This window comes from Schistocerca piceifrons, chromosome 5 (genome assembly GCF_021461385.2).
Source record: "Schistocerca piceifrons isolate TAMUIC-IGC-003096 chromosome 5, iqSchPice1.1, whole genome shotgun sequence".
NCBI lineage: Eukaryota > Metazoa > Arthropoda > Insecta > Orthoptera > Acrididae > Schistocerca > Schistocerca piceifrons.
This window is the reverse complement of record NC_060142.1, coordinates 356160145-356168724: the sequence shown is the minus strand read 5'-3', so window position 1 is coordinate 356168724 and position 8580 is coordinate 356160145.

The following is an 8580-nucleotide window of genomic DNA, read 5'->3' as shown; positions in this document are numbered from 1 at the left end:
CCAGTAAAATGCGTATTTACACCCAGGAAAAACTGTATTTTTGTCTGGAAAAAATCCGGCAGTATTTTATTTTCCTTTTCCGCGTACACACGGAAACGGCGCAACGAATCGTAATATTTTCTTAACGATTTTTAGTCTGTACAATCTCCCCTGCAACACCCTTACAAGCTTTTCATACAGTTTCTGACCACCCTGAATAAATATACAGAGAATAAAGCCAATATGATGTTTATTCTCCAGCCACCATACCCACCTGAGAAAGCTCCGGGGTGACTGCTTCTCTTTCTCAAGATGAAAATAAATTATGACGATTTGCTACAGTAGAGGTGATTCACTCGGAATCGCAGAGGGTACTTAACAGCCTGACAAAGAGGGTACTTAACACCCTGACAAAGAAAGGATTCAGGAATGTATTTCAGATGTAGCAAAAACTTTGGGACAGGTGTTTTCGCTCCCAAAGGGACTACTTTGAAGGTGATGGTCGGAATAAGACGTCGGTAAGACATAATAATTTTAAATAATATATTACGGGAACTTTTGGATACCAGAAGCATGCTTTCGATCAAAAAAAATTGCGTTCGCTGCTGGGGCGATGAATTTTTGCTCCGTGTGCTGGTGTTACGTTTAGAGGTGGGAGGGCGCACTCCTGTCCCTGGGGAGTGTGGCTCGTTATGGCTGCTGAGGGCCGCCCAGCGCAGTCGCCAACAAAAGCTGCACCCGCGGCGGCCGGTGGTGATAAAATATTTCTCACTAATTACGCGGCGCGCTGCTCGCTTGCTGCCCGCTGGCCTCGTCAGCCACGGGCCAGCCCCACTATCCCCACCATCCGCAAAAGCTACACCATTACGTGACACTCGGCGTCTTCACTACGCCGCTGCAGGGCCCGTAGTTCATTAAAGTTGCACCGACAGATGCCTAATCTTACAATCTGTGTATATTTCGACATCTGGTCCCACGAAGAAACAGTGTGCTTCCCCATGTTGACTGCCACAGTCGGTGGCATAGTGGAAGAACAAACAACCTCAGTTTTTCGTCAGTTAACTCTAATTTTGACAGGAACGATGAACATGGCTTCCGGAAAACCAATGTCATATTCTAAACGCGGAAGTACTTCATGCAACAACAACCAATATACCCATCGGTGAAGAATCTTACACGGTTTCCACTGCTGGAACGGCCGATTTCAATAATGAGAAAGAAAAAACAAAAATATAAGAAGAAAATAAGTTCATTTAAGTTTCGAAGAATCTAGTTATAAGCGGAATTAGACAAAGAGAAAAGCGGGGAAAATCAGAGTGATTATTTCATATGCTTTGATTTACAAAAGTGTGGACAAATTGAAGTTTAACGTCTACATACTATAGAGTGGTCCCAAATTAACCTAGCGCGCCGCATTTGCTTATCCATGTGTATTAACAGGGACAGTAATACACAAAGCATAACTAATACTCCAGCACCGTTAGAGTATGGCGGTAGCGGCAGCGGTCAGCATGGGCTTGAGCGGTGTTATTGCTGGTGTAGTAATGGCTATTCTTCGTGTTTTACTATCCCTGTTAATGCACATGGATAAAGCAAATATCGCGCACTAGGCTAATTTGGGACCACTCTATCGAATGGGCACCTAAGATTCCACTTTAAAAGTAACGTCGACGCTGGCTTCCGCATGAAAGACTGGATGAATAGTATTTGTTTGGGCTGTCTCTCGGCACACACTGCAAAAACTAAATTGCAAATATATGCAGAAACACCAGAGAAAATATGCCTGGCATCTCTTAGGAGGGACACTATACACTATGTGATAAAAAGTATCCGGACACGCCCAAAAACAAAAGTTTTTCATATTAGGTGCATTGTGCCAATCACGGCTCACGTCACGTTATCTCGCCAGCAAATGAAAGCAGATATTCACAACATAGGACACCTGATGTAGTCATCCAATAGCTACATCACTGTTACATAGAGAGGATACACAAATAGGAAAAGTTTATGGTTTAAATTAATATACATATAGTAAAGCTAAAAGAAAAGCTAAGCTTTCACATATAATACTGTTTCTTTCTTTTTTTGTGAGTGTTAACATTACGATATATCAAACACAAACGTGCCAGTAAAATTTTAAATGATGACATCAATTTCTTGTCTTCTGGGGCCGAAACTCTTCTAAGCGGCTGGTCCTCAAAGTATTAAATTTTGAATGAGAGTCAACTGCTCTGTGATTTAAGAAATTCACTGCACATTTTCACACGTAACATAATTCATCTTGCGTAAAAGGAAATTTATTTTGAAAGTAACGCTTCTAAAACCATCATTTGTAATCTTTTCCCGCGACGTGTTAGAAATGTAAACTTTTGTGATGTCACGCTCATCGAAAGCAGTTGCTATGAAGTGTGCTCTGTCTTCGTCCTGAAGCCTTTGACACATTTTGCTGTCGGCGAACACTTACGTGCGCACTATGTTTTGCTGTTAAGTTTTACAGTAGTGTTTCTCTCTCGTTTATGTTTTATTGCCGCAGTATTATTCTACAGTAGCGGGCTTAAGTAAAATTGTTTGTTAGACTATCAGTTTTTACCAGACAAAATTTAAAAAATTTTACTCAAAAGTAAGACAATGAAAAATTCCCGGAATTCTAAGACATTTCCGGGTTTTACCCTGTTTTTTCCCGGATGAAAAAATTCCCAGGTTTTCTCGGATCTCCCGGTTGTCCGGGGGCGTATACACCCTGTAATTAGCATTGAAGTTAGTCAATCAGGCCGTTGCGCGCGGCCGGCCGTTGTGGCCGAGCTGTTCTAGGCGCTTCAGTCCGGAACCGCGCTACTGCTATGGTCGCGGGTTCGAATCCTGCCTCGGGCATGGATGTATGTGATGTCCTTACGATAGTTAGCTTTAAGTAGTTCTGAGTCTAGGGGACTGATGACCTCAGATGTCAAGTCCTATAGCGCTTAGAGCCATTTGAACCATTCGTTGCGCGCGCAATTTTAAACAGCTCGCCAGAGACAGTGTCGCCAAACGTGTTCTTCGTTTGGTTCCAAAAAGCGAACAAGAGAGTGATACAAAAATTGAACATGGGACGCTAGTAAAGATCGAACCTAAGCCCAAGGTTGAGCAATCTCGTGTGCTGTCACCCCCGTATGAAAACAAATTGTATGTGGCGAGCTGCTCGACTTTTCCGCGCGCAACGGAATGCTAATTAACTCGGAAACGGCGCAACGAATCCAATTTTTTTTTTCTAAACAGTTATTTCACAGCACAATGTATCCTGCAAGACCTTTACAATGTGTAGCTGGACTCAGCGCAAACAGATATTGCTGACGCGACGCCTAGTGTCAATGGTAAGTGTCCGTTCGCTTCCCGTTACAAACAAAAGGATTTTTAAAGCATATTTTGCTTGTCCATTCGACAGAGTGGTGCCAAATTATCCAAGAGCGATATTTGTTTCATCTATATATTGAGGGTCGTCCACAAAGCAAGTTCCGTTTTTATTTCTATCCGTGGCAGCGCGACAATCGCAGTTTCGAGCATGCGCGGCAGTTACTCTGACTCAAAGAGAAGACATTACGCCATTTTCAGATCGCTGCTGACGACGTGTGCTTTGTAGTTCTTCTTTATAATGACAAGCCGTAATTGAAAATGCCGCCGAGTGTGAAATCAGATCTTTAGTTCGTTTTCTAAATGCAAAGGAAGTTAAACCAAAGGAAATTCATCGGCAAATCTGTGAGGTTTACGGACAAAATGCTACGAGTGATTCAGTGGTTAGAAGATGGGTCAGACTGTTGAAAGAAGGACGTGATCAAGTGCACGATGAAGAACGAAGTGGACTTCCGTCTGTGGTTACTGATGAATTGGTTCACACAATTGAAGAGAAGATTAAGCGAAACTGTAAGTTTGCACTTAGTGCCCTTGCTATGGAAGTTCCGCAAATCTCACGATCACTAATTCATGAAATTGTTACTTCAACAATGATGACGAGCTGAAAGAACATGTTACCACTTGGTTGAACACATAGGCGATAACCTTCTATGAAGAAGGCATACACAAAACTTGTGCCACGCTATGACAAGTGCCTACAAAATTTCGGAAGCTATGTAGAAAAGTAGTTTAATAAGAGTTGTAGATTTTTTGTACAATAAATAATTCTTCTGTATCTGTACACGTTTGTTTTATATAATCAAACGGAACATACTTTGTGGACATACCCCCTATATTAGCAGGGACAATAATACACGAAGAATAACCAATACTCCAGTAGCGAATGAGCAGTGCTGATGCATGACGGTAGATGTCAGCAGTGGCAAAGGCGATGCTTTCGCTGATATAGTACCGGTTATTCTTCGTGTTTAGCTGTTTCTGTTCATAATTTCTACAAAACGAATAGGCCGGCCGTGGTGGCCGTGCGGTTCTAGGCGCTGCAGTCCGGAACCGCGAGACTGCTACGGTCGCAGGTTCGAATCCTGCCTCGGGCATGGATGTGTGTGATGTCCTTAGGTTAGTTAGGTTTAATTAGTTCTAAGTTCTAGGGGACTGATGACCTAAGACGTTAAGTCCCATAGTGCTCAGAGCCATTTGAACCATTTGAACAAAACGAATAAGACACTAAATTAATTTGTGATCATTGTATCGAATGGGTACGTAAAGTTCCGCTTTAAAAATCCTTTTGTTTGTAACGAAAAACAAACCGACGCTTTCCGTTGACACTGGGTGTCGCATGAAAGACGTTATGAACAGTATACACTCCTGGAAATTGAAATAAGAACACCGTGAATTCATTGTCCCAGGAAGGGGAAACTTTATTGACACATTCCTGGGGTCAGATACATCACATGATCACACTGACAGAACCACAGGCACATAGACACAGGCAACAGAGCATGCACAATGTCGGCACTAGTACAGTGTATATCCACCTTTCGCAGCAATGCAGGCTGCTATTCTCCCATGGAGACGATCGTAGAGATGCTGGATGTAGTCCTGTGGAACGGCTTGCCATGCCATTTCCACCTGGCGCCTCAGTTGGACCAGCGTTCGTGCTGGACGTGCAGACCGCGTGAGATGACGCTTCATCCAGTCCCAAACATGCTCAATGGGGGACAGATCCGGAGATCTTGCTGGCCAGGGTAGTTGACTTACACCTTCTAGAGCACGTTGGGTGGCACGGGATACATGCGGACGTGCATTGTCCTGTTGGAACAGCAAGTTCCCTTGCCGGTCTAGGAATGGTAGAACGATGGGTTCGATGACGGTTTGGATGTACCGTGCACTATTCAGTGTCCCCTCGACGATCACCAGTGGTGTACGGCCAGTGTAGGAGATCGCTCCCCACACCATGATGCCGGGTGTTGGCCCTGTGTGCCTCGGTCGTATGCAGTCCTGATTGTGGCGCTCGCCTGCACGGCGCCAAACACGCATACGACCATCATTGGCACCAAGGCAGAAGCGACTCTCATCGCTGAAGACGACACGTCTCCATTCGTCCCTCCATTCACGCCTGTCGCGACACCACTGGAGGCGGGCTGCACGATGTTGGGGCGTGAGCGGAAGACGGCCTAACGGTGTGCGGGACCGTAGCCCAGCTTCATGGAGACGGTTGCGAATGGTCCTCGCCGATACCCCAGGAGCAACAGTGTCCCTAATTTGCTGGGAAGTGGCGGTGTGGTCCCCTACGGCACTGCGTAGGATCCTACGGTCTTGGCGTGCATCCGTGCGTCGCTGCGGTCCGGTCTCAGGTCGACGGGCACGTGCACCTTCCGCCGACCACTGGCGACAACATCGATGTACTGTGGAGACCTCACGCCCCACGTGTTGAGCAATTCGGCGGTACGTCCACCCGGCCTCCCGCATGCCCACTATACGCCCTCATTCAAAGTCCGTCAACTGCACATACGGTTCACGTCCACGCTGTCGCGGCATGCTACCAGTGTTAAAGACTGCGATGGAACTCCGTATGCCACGGCAAACTGGCTGACACTGACGGCGGCGGTGCACAAATGCTGCGCAGCTAGCGCCATTCGACGGCCAACAGCGCGGTTCCTGGTGTGTCCGCTGTGCCGTGCGTGTGATCATTGCTTGTACAGCCCTCTCGCAGTGTCCGGAGCAAGTATGGTGGGTCTGACACACCGGTGTCAATGTGTTCTTTTTTCCATTTCCAGGAGTGTATGTTTGAGCCGATTCCAGGTAAACAATGGAAAAACTAAACTGCAAATATCTATCGGAACACTACAGAAAATGTGCCTTGCGACTAATAAGATGCATTTAAGAGGGTTGTTGTTGTTGTGGTCTTCAGTCCTGAGACTGGTTTGAGAGCTTGCTTTTGTTCATGTTCATCTTATACCCTCCTTTCAAGACACTGTCCATTCCGTTCAACTGCTCTTCCAAGTCCTTTGCTGTCTCTGACAGAATTACAATGTCATCGGCGAACCTCAAAGTTGGGTCCCCAAGGTTGTCAGTAGTTCTAATGGAATGTTGTCTACTCCGGGGGCCTTGTTTCGACTCAGGTCTTTCAGTGCTCTGTCAAACTCTTCACGCAATATCATATCTCCCATTTCATGTTCATCTACATCCTCTTCCATTTCCATAATATTGTCCTCAAGTACATCGCCCTTGTATAGGCCCTCTATATACTCCTTCCACCTTTCTGCTTTCCCTTCTTTGCTTAAAACTGGGTTTCCATCAAAGCTCTTGATATTCATGCAAGTGGTTCTCCTTTCTCCAAAGGTCTCTTTAATTTTCCTGTAGGCAGTATCTACCTTACCCCTAGTGAGATAAGCCTCTACATCCTTCCATTTGTCCTCTAGCCATCCCTGCTTAGCCATTTTGCACTTCCTGTCAATATCATTTTTGAGACGTTTGTATTCCTTTTTGCCTGCTTCATTTACTGCATTTTTATATTTTCTCCTTTCATCAATTAAATTCAATATTTCTTCTGTTACCCACGGGTTTCTACTAGCCCTCGTCTTTTTACCTATTTGATCCTCTGCTGCCTTCACTATTTCATCCCTCAAAGCTACCCATTCTTCTTCTACTGTATTTCTTTCCCCCATTCCTGTCAATTGTTCCCTTATGCTCTCCCTGAAACTCTGTACAATCTCTGGTTCTTTCAGTTTATCCAGGTCCCATCTCCTTAAATTCCCACCTTTTTGCAGTTTCTTCAGTTTTAATCTACAGTTCATAACCAATAGATTGTGGTCAGAGTCCACATCTGCCCCTGGAAATGTCTTACAATTTAAAACCTGGTTCCTAAATCTCTGTCTTACCATTATATAATCTATCTGATACCTTTTAGTATCTCCAGGGTTCTTCCATGTATACAGCCTTCTTTTATGATTCTTAAACCAAGTATTAGTTATGATTAAGTTATGGTGGTGGTGGTTTTCGGGGAAGGAGACCAGACAGCGAGGTCAACGGTCTCATCGGATTAGGGAAGGATGGGGAAGGAAGTCGACCGTGCCCTTTCAGAGGAACCATCCCGGCATTTGCCTGGAGAGATTTAGAGAAATCACGGAAAACCTAAATCAGGATGGCCGGACGCAGGATTGAACCGTCGTCCTCCCGAATGCGAGTCCAGTGTCTAACCACTGCGCCATCTCGCTCGGTGATTAAGTTATGCTCTGCGCAAAATTCTACCAGGCGGCTTCCTCTTTCATTTCTTAGCCCCAATCCATATTCACCTACTATGTTTCCTTCTCTCCCTTTTCCTACTGATGAATTCCAGTCACCCATGACTATTAAATTTTCGTCTCCCTTCACTACCTGAATAATTTCTTTTATCTCATCATACATTTCATCAATTTCTTCGTCATCTGCAGAGCTAGTTGGCATATAAACTTGTACTACTGTAGTAGGTGTGGGCTTCGTATCTATCTTGGTCACAATAATGCGTTCACTATGCTGTTTGTAGTAGCTTACCCGTACACCTATTTTTTTATTCATTATTAAACCTACTCCTGCATTACCCCTATTTGATTTTGTATTTATAACCCTGTACTCACCTGACCAGAAGTCCTGTTCCTCCTGCCACCGAACTTCACTAATTCCCACTATATCTAACTTTAACCTATTCATTTCCCTTTTTAAATTTTCTAACCTACCTGCCCGATTAAGGGATCTGACATTCCACGCTCCGATCCGTAGAACGACAGTTTTCTTTCTCCTGATAACAACGTCCTCTTGAGTAGTCCCCGCCCGGAGATCCGAATGGGGGATTATTTTACCTCCGGAATATTTTACCTAAGAGGGCGCCATCATCATTTAATCATACAGTAAAGAGGGTGAGTCAAATGAAAACCTTTAATTTTTTTTAAATATTATTTATTATGCAGAAGTGGTACAAAGCTGTATCACTTTTCAACATAATCTCCCTCACGCTCAATGCAAGTCCTCTAGCGCTTACAAAGTGCATAAATTCCTTTAGAAAAAAATTCTTTTGGTAGTCCGCGCAACAACTCATGCACCGCGTGGCGTACCTCTTCATCAGAACGGAACTTCTTTTCTCCAATTGCGTCTTTGAGTGGTCCAAACATATGGAAATCACTTGGGGGCAAGGTCTGGTGAGTATGGTGGATGAGGAAGACACTCAAAATGGAAGTG